The sequence below is a fragment of the Hippocampus guttulatus genome, chromosome 22 (genome assembly GCF_054856545.1).
Source record: "Hippocampus guttulatus isolate MCC_2025c chromosome 22, RoL_Hgut_1.0, whole genome shotgun sequence".
Taxonomy (NCBI): Eukaryota; Metazoa; Chordata; class Actinopteri; order Syngnathiformes; family Syngnathidae; genus Hippocampus; species Hippocampus guttulatus.
Window position 1 is genome coordinate 525,846 of NC_141282.1, and position 14,671 is coordinate 540,516.

The 14,671-nt window shown below is 45.1% G+C and overlaps 1 pseudogene across 1 annotated transcript; it reads right to left on the bottom strand.

Moving 5' to 3' along the window:
* Nucleotides 1–2,954: 2,954 nt before the first annotated feature.
* Nucleotides 2,955–12,431, bottom strand: LOC147185899 (uncharacterized; annotated as a pseudogene). Its single transcript, XR_015099172.1, has 2 exons — nt 12,133–12,431; nt 2,955–4,522 (listed from the first exon to the last, which is right to left on the bottom strand). The product of XR_015099172.1 is annotated as an uncharacterized LOC147185899 (transcript).
* Nucleotides 12,432–14,671: the final 2,240 nt, after the last annotated feature.

Genomic DNA, 14,671 nt, shown 5'->3' on the forward strand with positions numbered 1-14,671 from the left:
TCGGGCCAGTTTTGTTTTTCTAGGTCTTGCTTAAAAGCATCGATGGAGCGTTGGGTTCTTAGTCTTATTTCTGTTATGTGAGTTGTTGACTTAGCTTTTCTATCAAAATAATTATAAAAAACTGCAAAGACGGGTAGGTGGTCACTCATGTCATTAATGAGAAGTCCACTTTCCATTTAATTGATCAATCTTATTTATAAATATGTTATCTATTAATGTGGCCGTGTCAACAGTTATTCTGCTAGGTTTCAGGATTACTGGGAAAAGGCTGTTGCTGTACATAGTATTTATGAAGTCCGTTGTTTTTTTGTGTCCATTGAGGTTTAATAAGTCAATGTTAAAGTCACCACATATTATTCGTGTTTTCTTATCGTTGTAGTAACTGAGCATATCTGTTAGTTTTTTATTGAATGTGTCAATACATGATCCTGGTGTCCTATAGATGCAACTTATGATATTTGATGCCTTTTTATTATGTATTTCAATGGTAAGACATTCCATTAGGTTTTCTATTGTGTTTGTCAATCTCTCGATTTTACTGCATTTAAATGCTTTGTCTACATATATATCAACCCCGCCCCTCCTTTTTTGTTTTCCCTATTAGTTGCAAACATTTCATAACCTTCTTTTTCCATTTCACTTGTTTTATCTTCATCAAGCCAAGTTTCTGATATGGCAATTATTTTAAATTTATTGAATTTAGTCAGGTATTCTTTGATTTTTGTGAAGTTTTTATAGAGACTTCTACTGTTTAAGTGTATTACTGAAAGTGCATTTTCCAATTTAATATTAGTGTTGAATTGTTCATCCGGGTAATAGTCAGAGTTTGTTACCCTTTATTTGTTCTTGAAGAAGTTATTGTCTGGGTCCAAATTGTTCTCGGGATCGAATGACTTATAGTCAATATCTTCAAAGGGTTGGAAGTCCATGTTCTTGGCATGTGAATTTCCCGCTCCCACGCGGTCGTCGCTGGCTCCCTTGCGGTCGTCGTTGGTTCCCTCGCTGTCGTCGCTCGCTCTCTCGCCGTCATCGCTGGCTCCCTCGCTGTTGCCGCTGGCTCCCTCGCGGTTGCTGGCTGGACGTCTCCTGGGTCCCTCGTGGTCGCTGCCTCCCTTGCGGTCATCGCCGACTCCCTCACGCGCGCTGACTGGTTGTCTCCCGGCCCCCTCAGGCTCGCTGGCTGTCTCCCAGTTCTCTCGCGGTCGCTGGCTCCCCTGCAGTCGTCACTGGTTTCCTCTCGGTCGTCGCTGGCTCCCTCGCGGTGGTCACTGGCTGGTTGTCTCCCGGCTTCCTCGCGGTCGCTGGCTATCCTGCAGTCGTCGCTGGCTTCCTCGCGGTCGTCACTGGCTCCCTCACGGTCGGTCGTCGCTGGCTCCCACGCGGTCGGTCGGTCAAGAAAAAGTTATTGTCCGGGTCCAAGTTGTTCTCGGGGTCAAATGTCTTGTGGTCAGTAGGGTTGGAAGTCATCAAAGGGTTGGAAGGGTCATCAAAGGGTTCGACGTCCATGTTTTTTGGTATGTGAATATCCTGCTTCAGTAGGGTCAGAGTTTTTGTCGTCGGGTGGTGAACAATTCTCAATATGCTGCTTGATGGTGTTGAACTCGAGCCTGTTGTGTTGGAGTACTGGTGCGGGGGTGGACGATAAGTTTGTCATGTCTTAAGTAGGCAGTTTCCCCTTTGTCACGTGCAGCTTTTAATTTTGGGAGGAACTCTTTTCTTTTTTGTTGTACGGCATCTGTAAAGTCTTCGTTGATGTACTGTAGATGTTGGAGCCTTTTAAGTATTTGGCTTTTTGTAGGATCCTTGATCTGTCCTTGTATTTTAGAAATTTCACCACAACTGGCCTCGGTCGATTGAGGTCTTCCAGGTTCTTGTCTTCCTGTGCGGTGAGCTCTCTCCACCTCAATTTGCCCCTGTATCAGCAGCTTCTCCTTGAGGATTTTTTGAACTTTTTCCTCTGTTTCAGTCCACATTTCTCCCGGGTTTTCCTCAATTCCATCAATTACCAAGTTGTTTCTTCTTGACTGTCCTTCCAAGTAGTCCATCTTGTCTGTTAATACGAGCATGCCGGCACATATTTTGTAGAATTCTGTTTGCATGTCTTTGGAATGGCCAGTTTGACAGATTAGATTTTTTTTTTTTATGTCGTCTACCTCTTTTTGGCTAAAGTTGATGCTGGTTTTTATTTCTTGGACTTGCCTGGTAAAAGTGTCAAGTCGTGAGTTTGTTGAGTCTAGTATCATATTGACAAATCCTTTGAAATTTGCCTGTTGTTGTTACAAGAGCGCCGTAAAAAGCTCTTTTTGTTGCTGGAGTAATTTGTTTACTTGAGTGACGGTCAGGAAGTCCTCATCCTGCTTTGTGTCTTGCTTCTGTTTGGGTGGCATTTTGCCGGGTCTCGTTGCTAGCCAGTTGTATGCTATTTTGTGACGTGTACAGTGGGCTTGCTTTTGGGTGTTTCTAACGTGGCAAGTGGGTTTGTCGGCTCCCTCACGCTCGCTGGCGTTTGGCTGGTTGGTCTCTGGTGGTGGGTTCTAATGAAGGTAAACATTGAAATACAGGAAAACCTTCTGTTTTAGGGTTCCTAGTTTTATATCTCACTGCTGGGAAACCAATCATGAATCTCACCGATGTTGAGGTAGGGATTTGAAGAAGAATCTGCTGATCCAAGATTTTGAAGCAAAGAGAACTTTATTGGCCAGCGAGCAACACACAGTATCAAACAACAATTCATATAGCTCCATCACACATTTCATGACAAAATGGAAGATGTCCATTTTATTCAGGATCGCATCCAATAAAAGGCAATGCAACACATCACTTGATGCGTGGTGTGCTATCCAGAAAAGGATAAAACTTGAAAAAAAACTAAACAAAACAAAAACGATAAGAATGAATTCAAATGACCAAACCTCTATGAGAACTAATGAGAACAAACTACATTCAAACGTTACAAATAAAAAACTAACTGTAATAAAGAATTCAAAAGTATTATAACACTGATAACAATGCTAGATTTTCTTATTTATTACTACAACCAAAAATGTCAAAAAAACTTTTCACTGCACTGAAGGAAAAGAAATGTCAGCATCCCAGTAAGAAGGTAAATAAAATACAATCAGCCTGATGAATCCTGCTCAGTCAAGATGTGAAAATTTCATTGATCACTGTTAATCTCATCATCAAATTTGTGATTCTTAATCTGAGACATCCACGAGAATCTTTGGCCACAAACTGAACAGGAAAAAGGTTTCTCACGAGTGTGCGTTCTTACGCACTGAATTAAGTGTCCTTTCTGAGAGAATCTTTGGACACAAATTGAGCAGGAAAAATATTTCTTACCAGTGTGCGTTTTTTCATGATTATTTACACTTCCGTCCCGAGAGAATCTTTGGCCACAATCTGAACAGGCAAACGGTTTCTCAGCAGTGTGTATTTTCGTGTGCTTTTTTTAGGCTTCCCTGCTGAGAGAATCTTTGGCCACAATCTGAAGAGGCAAATGTTTTTTCACCAGTGTGGGCTCGAATGTGCCTTTTTAAGTTAGTGTTACAAGAGAATTTGTTATCACAACCGAAGCAGGCAAGAGGTTTCTCACCAGAGTGTGTTCCGGTGTGTGTTTTTAAGGTTTTCTTCTGAGAGAATCTTTGGCCACAATCTGAACAAGCAAAAGGTTTCTCACCAGTGTGTGTTCTTTTGTGAACATTTAAGTGTCCCTTCCGAGAGAATCTTTGGTAACAAACTGAGCAGGCAAAAGGTTTCTCACCAGTGTGTGTTCTTTTGTGCTCATTTAAGTGTCCCTCCCGAGAGAATCTTTGGTCACAAACTAAGCAGGCAAAAGGTTTCTCACCAGTGTGTGTTCTTTTGTGATCATGTAAGTGTCCCCTCTGAGAGAATCTTTGGCCACAAACTGAGCAGGAAAAAGGTTTCTCACCAGTGTGTGTTCTTTTGTGATCAATTAAGTGTCCCTTCTGAGAGAATCTTTGGCCACAAACTGAGCAGGAAAAAGGTTTCTCACCAGTGTGTATTCTTTTGTGAACATTTAAGTGTCCCTGCCGAGAGAATCTTTGGTCACAAACTAAGCAGGCAAAAGGTTTCTCACCAGTGTGTGTTCTTTTGTGATCATTTAAGTGTCCCTTCCGAGAGAATCTTTGGTAACAAACTGAGCAGGCAAAAGGTTTCTCACCACTGTGAGTTCTCGTGTGTCTTTTCAAATGACTCGGACAAGTAAACGTCTTGCCACACTCTTCTTGCCAAACATGTCTTGCCAAACATTTCCAGGGTTTGTTGTCAGTGTGACATGTCAGATCACCATCAGACTCTACATCCTCATCATCATCAACATTTGATGATGTGTTGACACCATCTTTCGTGCAAGGGTGCTCTGGCTCCTCCTCTTTTTTAATGTAATGGGCCTGCTCATCCTCTTCCTCCCTAAAGTGGAAGACCTCTCTGCTCTCCTCTTCCTCTTTAAAGTGAGAGGGCTCTGCAACCAGCCGCTCAGGACAAACATCTTCACTGATGTCTGCAAGGCACAAGAAGACAAAAACATCCATGGAATTATGGTTTATAATTACAATGAAGGTTACTTGGAGAGCTCGATGAGTTCAGATTACAACTCAATATGTGACATGACCAGCATCACATATTTGTGGTGGATTTTTCTTTCTTAGATTATTTTTAACCGTGGTTATCTTTTAATTATTTTATTTATCCTTGGTTATTTGTGAGAAGACAGTTTGACTTTTTATATACAAGCTCGCCAAAAGCAATGCAAAATGTTCAGAGACAACGTTGTTTTATATGCAACGACTATGCCGACATTTTCGAGAGGTTCATAGACCAAGAGCAACATCTATTGGTGAAAATGTAATTTGGGGAAAAAAAAAGATCTTAAAGCTGAGTAGATTTCTTCCCTTTCATACGATAATATAACCTTTATTTGTCTCACAATGGAGAAATTCCCAATTTATAGCTGCAAAGTTATGAAAGGAAGAAAGTAGAAGAACAAAAATTATAAGAGCTGCTGTCAAGGTAACAAAGTGTCCTTTCACCAATGGATCAGACGTCAAACAAGAAGCCGTAGCGGTCCATTGATGAAAAAAAGAGATCGGGTCACCTCTCCTGTTCCATGTAAATCCGTTACAGTTCCAATTCACTGCCGTCACATTCATTCATCATTCATTGGCATTTCAATCACAGTGTGATTATCTGTTTGTGCCTGACTCGGAGCACCGTCTGGTATGGCTAAAGAGGCCGATCCGGGAGTGACAGTCCCTCTTGTAGTGTATGCACCTGAACACATAGTTGGAGGGGGGCGCTTGTTTGTCCTGGCTGTTCTTTCTCCTGGCTCTCTTGTCTTCTGCCGATGCTCTCATCTTCTCCTCCCCTCGGCACAGACCACGTGCCAGTTCTTGTTTCCAGTTTGGGCGGTTCTGGGCCAGTGACTCCCATCCCTTCACATCTAACTCAACAGCCTTCAAGTCCCTCTTGCAAACGTCTTTGAAACGAAGCTGTGGGCGGCCCTGTGTTCTCTTTCCAACTGCGAGTTCTCCATAGAGCAGATCTTTGGGGATCCTACCGTCCTCCATCCTGCGGACGTGGCCGAGCCACCGAAGGCGACGCTGACGGAGGAGGGTGTACATGCTGGGGATGTTGGCACGTTCCAAGGCGTTTTTGTTGGTGGTGAAGTCGGACCACTTGATACCAAGGATTCGCCTGAGGTTTCACATGTGGAAGGTGTTGAGCCTCTTTTCTTGGCGTGCATACAGGGTCCAGGACTCGCTGCCATACAGTAGGGTGCTGAGAACACAGGCCCTGTAGACTGCCATCCTGGTCTTGGTCGTCAGCTTGCTGTTCTCCCACACGCGTTTGGTGAGCCGGGCAAGAGTTGTGGTGGCTCGGCCGATACTTCTGTTCAGTTCAGAGTCCAAGTCAAGCGAGTCTGTCACCGTGGAGCCAAGGTAAGTAAACTCCTTGACCACATCCAGCTGGTAGTTGTTAATGGAGGTGGTGGGTTGGCTCTCCGTGTCCTGACTCAATATGTTGGTCTTCTTGAGACTGATGGTTAGCTGAAAGTCGCTGCATGCCCTCGAGAAACGATCCATGAGATGATGAAGATGTTCTTCCTTGTGGGCAGTGACAGCAGCATCGTCCGCAAACAGCATGTCTCTGATCAGGACTTTGCGGATCTTGGTCTTGGCCCTCAGCCTCGCCATGTTGTAGAGGCCGCCGTCAGAGCGAGTATGGAGGTAGACACCGTCAGTGGAGTTCCCGAAAGCGTGCTTGAGCATGACAGCGAAGTAGATGCCGAAGAGGGTCGGAGCAAGTACACATCCCTGCTTAACACGGCTTTTCACTTCGAAAGAGGAAGATGTTACGCTGTCAAACTGGACGACACCCTTCATTCCGGAGTGGAAGGAACGAATGATGCTCAGCAGCCTCACCAGGGCAACCAATCCTGTCAAGGACTTTGAAGAGGCCGTCGCGGCTCACAAGTTGGTCAGGTCAATGAAGGCAACATACAATGACTGGTTCTGCTCTCTGCATTTCTCCTGGAGCTGACGGAGCGAGAAAATCATGTCGATGGTGGATCGTTCCGACCTGAAGCCACACTGTGATTCGGGGTACACCCTGTCAGCGAGCTTCTGGAGTCTGTTCAGGACGACTTGGGCGAAGAGTTTCCCCACGATGCTCAGTAAGGAGATGCCTCTGTAGTTGTTGCAGTCACTGCGGTCACCTTTGTTCTTGTAGAGGGTGATGATGTTACAGTCACGCATGTCTTGAGGTACCTCACCGTCTTCCCAGCACTGGCAGAGTAGGTTGTGTAGGTGGTGCAGCAGAGGTTCTTTGCCGGTCTTGATCACCTCTGCTGGGATACCGTCAAGGCCAGGAGCTTTCCCGGCGGGCAGGCTGTCGATGGCTTTGCTGAGCTCCTCAAGGCTTGGTAACTCGTCTAGCTCCTCCATGACGGGCAGGCGCTCAACAGACTCTAGGGTGACATCGGAGATGGTGGTTTCTTTGCTGTAGAGGTCTGAGTAGTGCTCTACCCATCGCTCCATCTGCTTGCTCTTGTCTGTGATAGTCTCGCCTGTCTTCATCTTGCAGGGGGCTGTCTTGCTGTGTGAAGGACCTATGGCTTTCTTGATCCCGTCACAGACGCCTCTGATGTTGCCGGTGTTTGCGGCTCGTTGGATGCCATCACAGAGATCCATCCAGTACTTGTTGGCGCAGCGGTTCGCTGTAGCCTGGACTTGACATCTGGTAGCTCGGAGAGCCTGCAGTGTGGACTGGGAGGGATGCTGGTGATGTTTCAGCAGTGCTGTGCGCTTCGCTTCCATTACGGCACTGAGTTCCGTCATGTTTGCCTCAAACCAGTCGTGGCTTTTCCTTGTTCTCCTGCCGAAGATGGAATAGGCAATGTCGTGGATGTTGTTGCGGAGGAGGTCCCACCTCTGTTCCGTGTTTCCTTCTGGTGGTTTCTTCTCCAGGGCATCTTTCAGGTGCCGGGCGAGTGCCTCCACCATGCCCACATGGTTTGCCTTGGCTGTGTCGATGCGGGGCGTGCTTGGTGGCTTGGCTCGGTGCAGCTTCTTGGGCTGGAGTCGGATCTTGCAGCAGGCCAAGGAGTGGTCTGTGTCGCAGTCAGCGCTGTGGTAGGAGCGTGTGGTGAGAATGCTGCTTAACTGCTTGCGGCGGGTCAAGATGAGATCCAGTTGGTGCCACCGCTTGGAGCGGGGGTGGCGCCACGACACCTTGTGCTGCAGTTTGCTCTGGAAGAAGCTGTTGGTGATGCACAGGTCTTTAAGTGTGCACAGTTCCAGGAGACGTTGTCCATTGTTGTTCATGCAACCCACTCCCCAAGGGCCGAGGCAACTGGGCCATGATATGTGGTCGGATCCAACGCGGGCGTTGAAGTCCCCAAGAAGAACAAGTTGGTCAGTGGTTGGAACTTTCTGGATGGCTGCCAACAGCTGGTCATAAAACTTGTTTTTCGCCTCCTGCGTGGAGTATAGAGTAGGGGCGTAGATGCTGAACAGGGTGACAGTGCCGACTGTAGTGTGACGTCGCAAGGTGAGAATCCTCTCAGTCCCTTCTCCACCAGGCTCTATCATGCTCAGCAGGGAGTTCTTGACGGCGAAACCAACGCCGTGCTCTCTGGTCTCGTCTGCAGCTTTCCCACACCAGTAGAAGGATCCAGTTTCGGCGAGGCGGGTTTCTTGCAGTGCAGCAATGTCATTGCTGAGTCTCAGCAGCTCGTTGTTGATCACTGCTGTCTTGCGGGCATCGCTGATGTCCATTAGGTCTGACGTCAGACCGTTTGTCATTGTCCTGACATTCCACGTTGCAAGTTTTAACATGGGCTTGCTCCTTGTTGTGTTTCTTTTGTTGTTTCCTGGTGCATCGGATTTACAGGCCACCTTTCTAACTATTCCTGGTCCTAATCCCTACGCACCCAGTAAGGAAAGTGAACTGTGGCGGGGTAGCACCTTACTGCCCGGGGGCTGCCCGGCTTGAAGCGGGCGGTAGCTACCCAATGGGGGTACGAGGCCCCCTCCCACTGTCAGGAGTGACCCCTAGCGCCTAGCTCTACGCCAATTAAGCACTGACTTATCACTGGTATCTGCCACTCCTCGTGTTGTGTCGTCACACGATGACGCTCGAGTGTCCTCTCCAGGGCACAAGCCTGGGCAGGTGTGTATGGAGGACCTGGCGTTGCCCATGCGCTAGATACCCCCTCTCCACGCCATTGATGTTGTCCAAGGGAAGGGCGGGGCCCAAGCAGCTTGGCATCGACGTCGTCGCAGGAGTTGCCGGGACGCTGAGAGAGTTTCACAACGCACCGCCTTAGGGACTCCAACTCCGGATTTGGCCTCTGGGTTTACTCCCGAAGGAAGATTGCCGAACAAGGCTAAGGAGCTCCTCCCACCCCACGGGTCGCAACACGCAGCAAACGCGGCAAACGACTCGCCCGATTTGTCGCCTCTTACGAACAGCAAGGGGGTGCTAGGGACCTATTCTACCCCCCGGGCCCCCACAGGTTGATCATAGATAAAGGGCAGAGGAAAGCCGTTGTAGTGGATGTAGCGGTCCCAAGTGATGGAAACATCAGAAAGAAGGAACACGAGAAACTCGAGAAATACCAAGGGCTCAGAGAGGAGCTGGAGAGAGCCTGGAAGGTAAAGGTGACAGTCGTGCCTGTGGTGGTCGCAGCACTCGGGGCAGTGACCCCCAAACTAGATGAGTGGTTGCAACAGATCCCGGGAACAACATCGGACATCTCAGTCCAGAAATGTGCAGTGCTGGGAACAGCAAGGATATTGAACAGAACCCTCAAGCTTCCTGGCCTCTGGTAGAGGACCCGAGCTGAATGAGGGACGGACACCACCCGAGGGGACCTATTCTACCCCCCGGTCCCCAATGCAATGCCGTCACATTATGTCCAGAATATTGATAGAGTGCCCTATCAGTCCTTGTCTATAAAGGTAGCATATTGAAATTTTCATGTACCCAAATTTTAAATGTAGGGTGACATTTATTTCTTAACAGTAGTGCCATTTTTTAAGTATTTATTTTGATTTATTTGCGTATTTGGTGCCATTTTCTGTGTTTTATGTCAGATTTTAAAATTATTATTTATCTCTTATTTTTGTGACAGTTTTTGAAAAATGAAAGTTGACAAGTTATTTTCTAAAATAAAGCAAAACTGAATAATGCATGGATAATGTAAAGTTCTGTTTTGGGATGAGGGGGCACCACAAAGCATTTATTCCGGTGGCGGTATTCAAAGAATCCAATCTGCGCAGACACTATGAATCCCGTCACAAAGTCAAGTACGATAGCTTGCATGGCCAAAAGGGAGCAGATAAACTGTCAAAGCTAAAAAGTGGAATGTCAGCTAGACAAAATATATTTGTTCACCAAGATCAGCTGAACCAGTCATCTGTTTTGGCGAGCTTTCGGGTTGCTCAACTGATAGCAAGCAGCGGTAAAGCTTTTACTGATGGAGAGTTTGTCAAGAAATGCATGAATGCTGTCGCGGTGGAGGTGTGTCCCGAGAAGAAAAACGCCTTTATAATCACCAGACGTATCCAAGAAATCGCGGGTAATGTATGAGCCCAGCTGCAACAGAAGATGAAAGTATTTTAATGATGTTCATGAGCAGTGGATGAGATCACAGATGTGCAGGACACAGCGCAACTGCTAATTTTTATTTGTGCAGTTAACACAAACTTTAAGATGTGCGAGGAGCTGGCAGCCCTCTAAAGTCTCAAAGGGACTACGACGGGGCAGGATATTTTGGGCAAAGCACACCAAACTATAGAAGAGTTAGACCTGGACTGGTCAAAGCTGGCCAGCAACACAACTGACGGGGCTCCGAGTACGGTGGGCGTATCTCGGGGGGTTTAATCCGATGTATGAACCAGGAGATGGAAGAACGGGGTTTCAAATTCACTACCTAATTCAACAGCAATCACTGTGCTGCAAAGTATTGCCTCGGCATTCTGTCATGAAGGTTGTGGTGTCATGCATAAACTTCATGAGAGCAAAGTTGATTATTTCATAAATGGTGTAGTTTAATTTCCTGGCTTTTTTTCAGTGAAGAACCCAGGGAGGGTTATTTAAAAAAAACAAAAAGTCTTCCATTTTCTTAAAATCTTACAGAGCGCCTTAAAATCCGGTGCGCTTTGTGTATGGTCATTACGGTAATACGTCGAACCCAAGATGGCTCCTTGCTGGAGACATGCTTACAATTTTATAACTTGCTGTTGGTTCAGTGAACTGTGTTGCTGCTTTATCAAATAAGTTTTTGTTGCAGCTCCGAAAAAAGGAGAGCGGTGGTGTTTTTTTTTAAACACACACTTTATTAATGGTTTTCACAGTCTCAACAAATACAGGTACGTCTCTGTCTGTCTCCGTGCCTTCTCTTCTTCCATTCCACTCGAGAGGCGTTCATGACCGCCTTGGAAAAACGTAAATTAACTATTCCTTTCAATGAAACTACGAAAATTGAAAGTAATGCATTGAAACAGAAAATCAAGCGAGGAAATCACAAAATAAATTCTATCGCCCCACTACAGAATTTTTTTTGTGATGTCCGCGTTTGTGAATACAGTACACAACAAAAGAATTAAAAAAAACACTTTTGAGACAGTCCAGTCTCCTCCAATTTAACTCAACTCAACTGTATTTATAGAGCACTTTCAAACAGCCATTTCTGCATACAAAGTGCTCTACATGGAGCAACTAACATATATTTAACAATCAGGCACTAATCAGTAACAAAGACTGTAGTCGGCACCAAACAGTAAAACTAAGATCAAATTTACTGACATCTGAACGTTCTGTTTTAGCTATGAGGCTCTCGAATTTATTTTGTGATTTTCTGTTTTGATGCATTACTGCATTTTCAATTTTCGTAGTTTCATTGAAGTAATCGTCAATTTATGTTTTTTGGAGGCAGTCATGAACGCCTCTCGAGTCAAACGGAAGAAGAGAAGGCACGGAGATGGACAAAGACGTACCTGTAGCTCCATCTAGTGGATGCATTGTAGATTGTTACTTATAGTGCAGTGCGTGCAATATATGAAAAGAATTAAAATATAAGATAAGAAAACCTTTATTTGTGTCGCAATGGAGAAATAGGCCATTATTTGAAGGTGCACCTGATAATCCAGTGCGCCTGTTAGTGCGAAAAATACGGTATTTATTTCATTAATAGTGTTATTTATTTATTTCCTGACTTTTGTTCTGTGAAAAATCCAGAAAAGGTTTTTAGATTTTGTGGGTGTTTCTGGAAAAAATAATGTTTTACGTTTAGATCCTCTTTCATCTGTGCTGTATGGTACGCACATTTGACAATAAAGTTGTATTCAATTCAAATTACAGTCACACTTTTTCTGTTACAAACTGACCAGAGAAGCGAAAAGTTATGTGGCCCTCACTGGAAAAAGTTTGGGGACCCCTGATTTATGCTTGGGCAACAAAATGGCGAGCGCCGGCCACACACACACACCTTGTACACACACGCACACCCAAACACTTGCGGTTGTTTGCGTGTGTTTACAAGAGAGACAGTAAATGAAAGCTGATCACAAGAGTACTAAACACGTGAGAGTAACAGTGTGATCCAACCTGCTCTGTGAACAATTCTTGGCTGCATCCTGCCAATGGCGTCCAATAGTTGACGTTGTCCCTTGTGGTCCTCTTTTTCTCCACAAAGTTCCTCCTTGTATTCTTCGGTCCTTCTTGCGCACATTTTCACACGAAAATTACAACACTTTACACTTACGATCTCTCTCGAATGTGTTGAGCACGAGCGCCTCCCTGTTAGCGGCGAGCAAGCGAAGCTAAGCTAGGCCGAGAAACACCAACGTACACCGAGACGACTTTAATCGAACACAAAATTTCAACGAAATATGTTTTAGTCCACAGAAGTGATGGTGGACGCCCCGAGTGGAGGTTTGACCACGTTGACTGCAAAATTCAGGAGAATTTTGTAAAAGGTGTCTTTTAACCGCCTCGTGGCCAGACTTTACAGCCATCAAGTCAGCGATTGTGAATACTCTGCATTCCGGTAACGGCGATGGCCACCTTCAAAATAAAAGCTCTCCAAATAATGCACGCCTGTTCCTGGTTTGGATTTTAAACAGTGGCGGGCCGTACATTTCAACCGAAGGCCTTCAGTGACGTCACATACATACACAATACAGCAGTTGTCCTCAACTAGAAATGCTGTCGGTCCACTTTTTTTTTTTTAATAAGACCAAGGTCCAGTCCCATGCACGGCGGTCACGGGGAGCAGGGCTATATGCCCATTTAGTATGGTCAAGCCAAACTTATAGAATTCAACACTCCTCACAACCAACCAATAATGGGGTGCATGAAAATAACAATTATTCACTTTGCCAGTACACAGCAAATAATGAGAGGTATTGTGTTGAGGCACAGGAACTCCTGTTGAAATTTTGTTAAGTTGTGCCTGCTTAATAATAGCAATAGCCATTTTAGGGAAATAAGTCATTTTTACTTTAACTTTGTTAAACAGTAGTTGTCTTTTTTCCCTTAATTTAACAAAAACAAAACAAAACAAAATACTCATTTTACCAAAATAAATACTAAACATGAAAACAAAAATATCCTTTTCATTTGTACAATTCCCCTTTTCACATCCCCTCTGAAATCACTGAAAAATATATCAGAAGAGGAGTTAAGAACCATTTTAAATACTGACACAAGGGAGCACAGGAATGTGCAGTGCGGTTCTTCCACTGAAGGTGAATGCAATGTCTGAGGCATGCAAATATTATTTGAGGACGCCATTGTGATGTTCATTTACCATGTTGCGGTGTTCTGCTGTTAAACAGCTGCAAAGATCCCCGGGTAGACGGGAGCAAAACTGCACACAATCGAAACCTCCCGCGATTCGTCTTGTCTAATTGTCTGTGTGCGGCTCTCCTGAGCTGAAGCTGTGAGCACACTGTGGCGTCGCGCATGCGTCTGTTTCCTGACACAATCATCCATTTTGAATGCGTGTGTGTTGGGATAGACGCGTGCTGACGCTTATGTATGGGCACACCTTAAGTTCAGAGGAGCCAATCAGCGCATCGTTATCGCCGACATGCCCTGCTCAGCCAGGGTCTCCAGTTAGTGAAACATTATACACACAAAGTCGCGCTGCTGCGGTCCTCTGCATTATATCTGTAAGTGCACGCAAAGAATACAACGGATAATTTTAACAAGCGATCGCGGTAATGCGCAGATGATAGTCTAGAAATATAAAATGTATAACGTAAAAATCACTTTATAATTTATTATTTTATACAATTTGCGGAGGGTCCGGACAGAGGAGGTCCGGACAGAGGAGGTCGGCGGTCCGGTCGTGGATCGCGGTCCGCCAGTTGAGGAAGACTGCAAGACAGTATAGGCTCGTCAAGCAGCACTTACCGTAATTTCAGGAGCATTTAAACCATCAAGTATGCATTCACAATTAAGAGCAGGAAACTAAATTTACAGATATTGTCAAAAATAAAAAGATGATTTAAAAATACTAAATAAAATGTCACCCAAATTACGCTGTGTGATCTCAAACAAGTCTGTCCAATAAATTGCACAATGTCGCAGTTTCATATAAGACACCAACCAAACAATAACAAAACAAACTATTCTTTAAAAATAAAGTAAACAGATCATTTGCATTTTAAAAATCGGCGTTACAACAGCAAATAACTGAAAATGTTGAGCAGCTGAGATTGAACTGTCGTCATGTGGGTAAATAAGATGCAGTCGGTTTCAAGCAAGCAATAGTTTATTCTCGACTTGGCTCGAGCAGTCGTCGCATACACGTTCTCCGAGGCTTCCTAAGCTAACGACATTTCCCACGGCATCCATACTGTTCGGGCTTTCAAAGTAAAAGCATAACAGCTATTACCACAGATTCCATTTGAACGCAGTTTTATTGAAGGGAGAAAAACAACAACAACGTCTGCACTGCAGCACGGTCGAAACACGCACAACTAAAACACTTCCTGCTTTTCTTTTCTCCAGCCAATCAGACGCTATCAACAAAAAACATGTCGAAGCAATTATTAAACATCCATCCATCCATCCATTTTCCGAACCGCTTGATCCTCACTAGGGTCGCGGGGGGTGCTGGAGCCTATCCCAGCCGTCT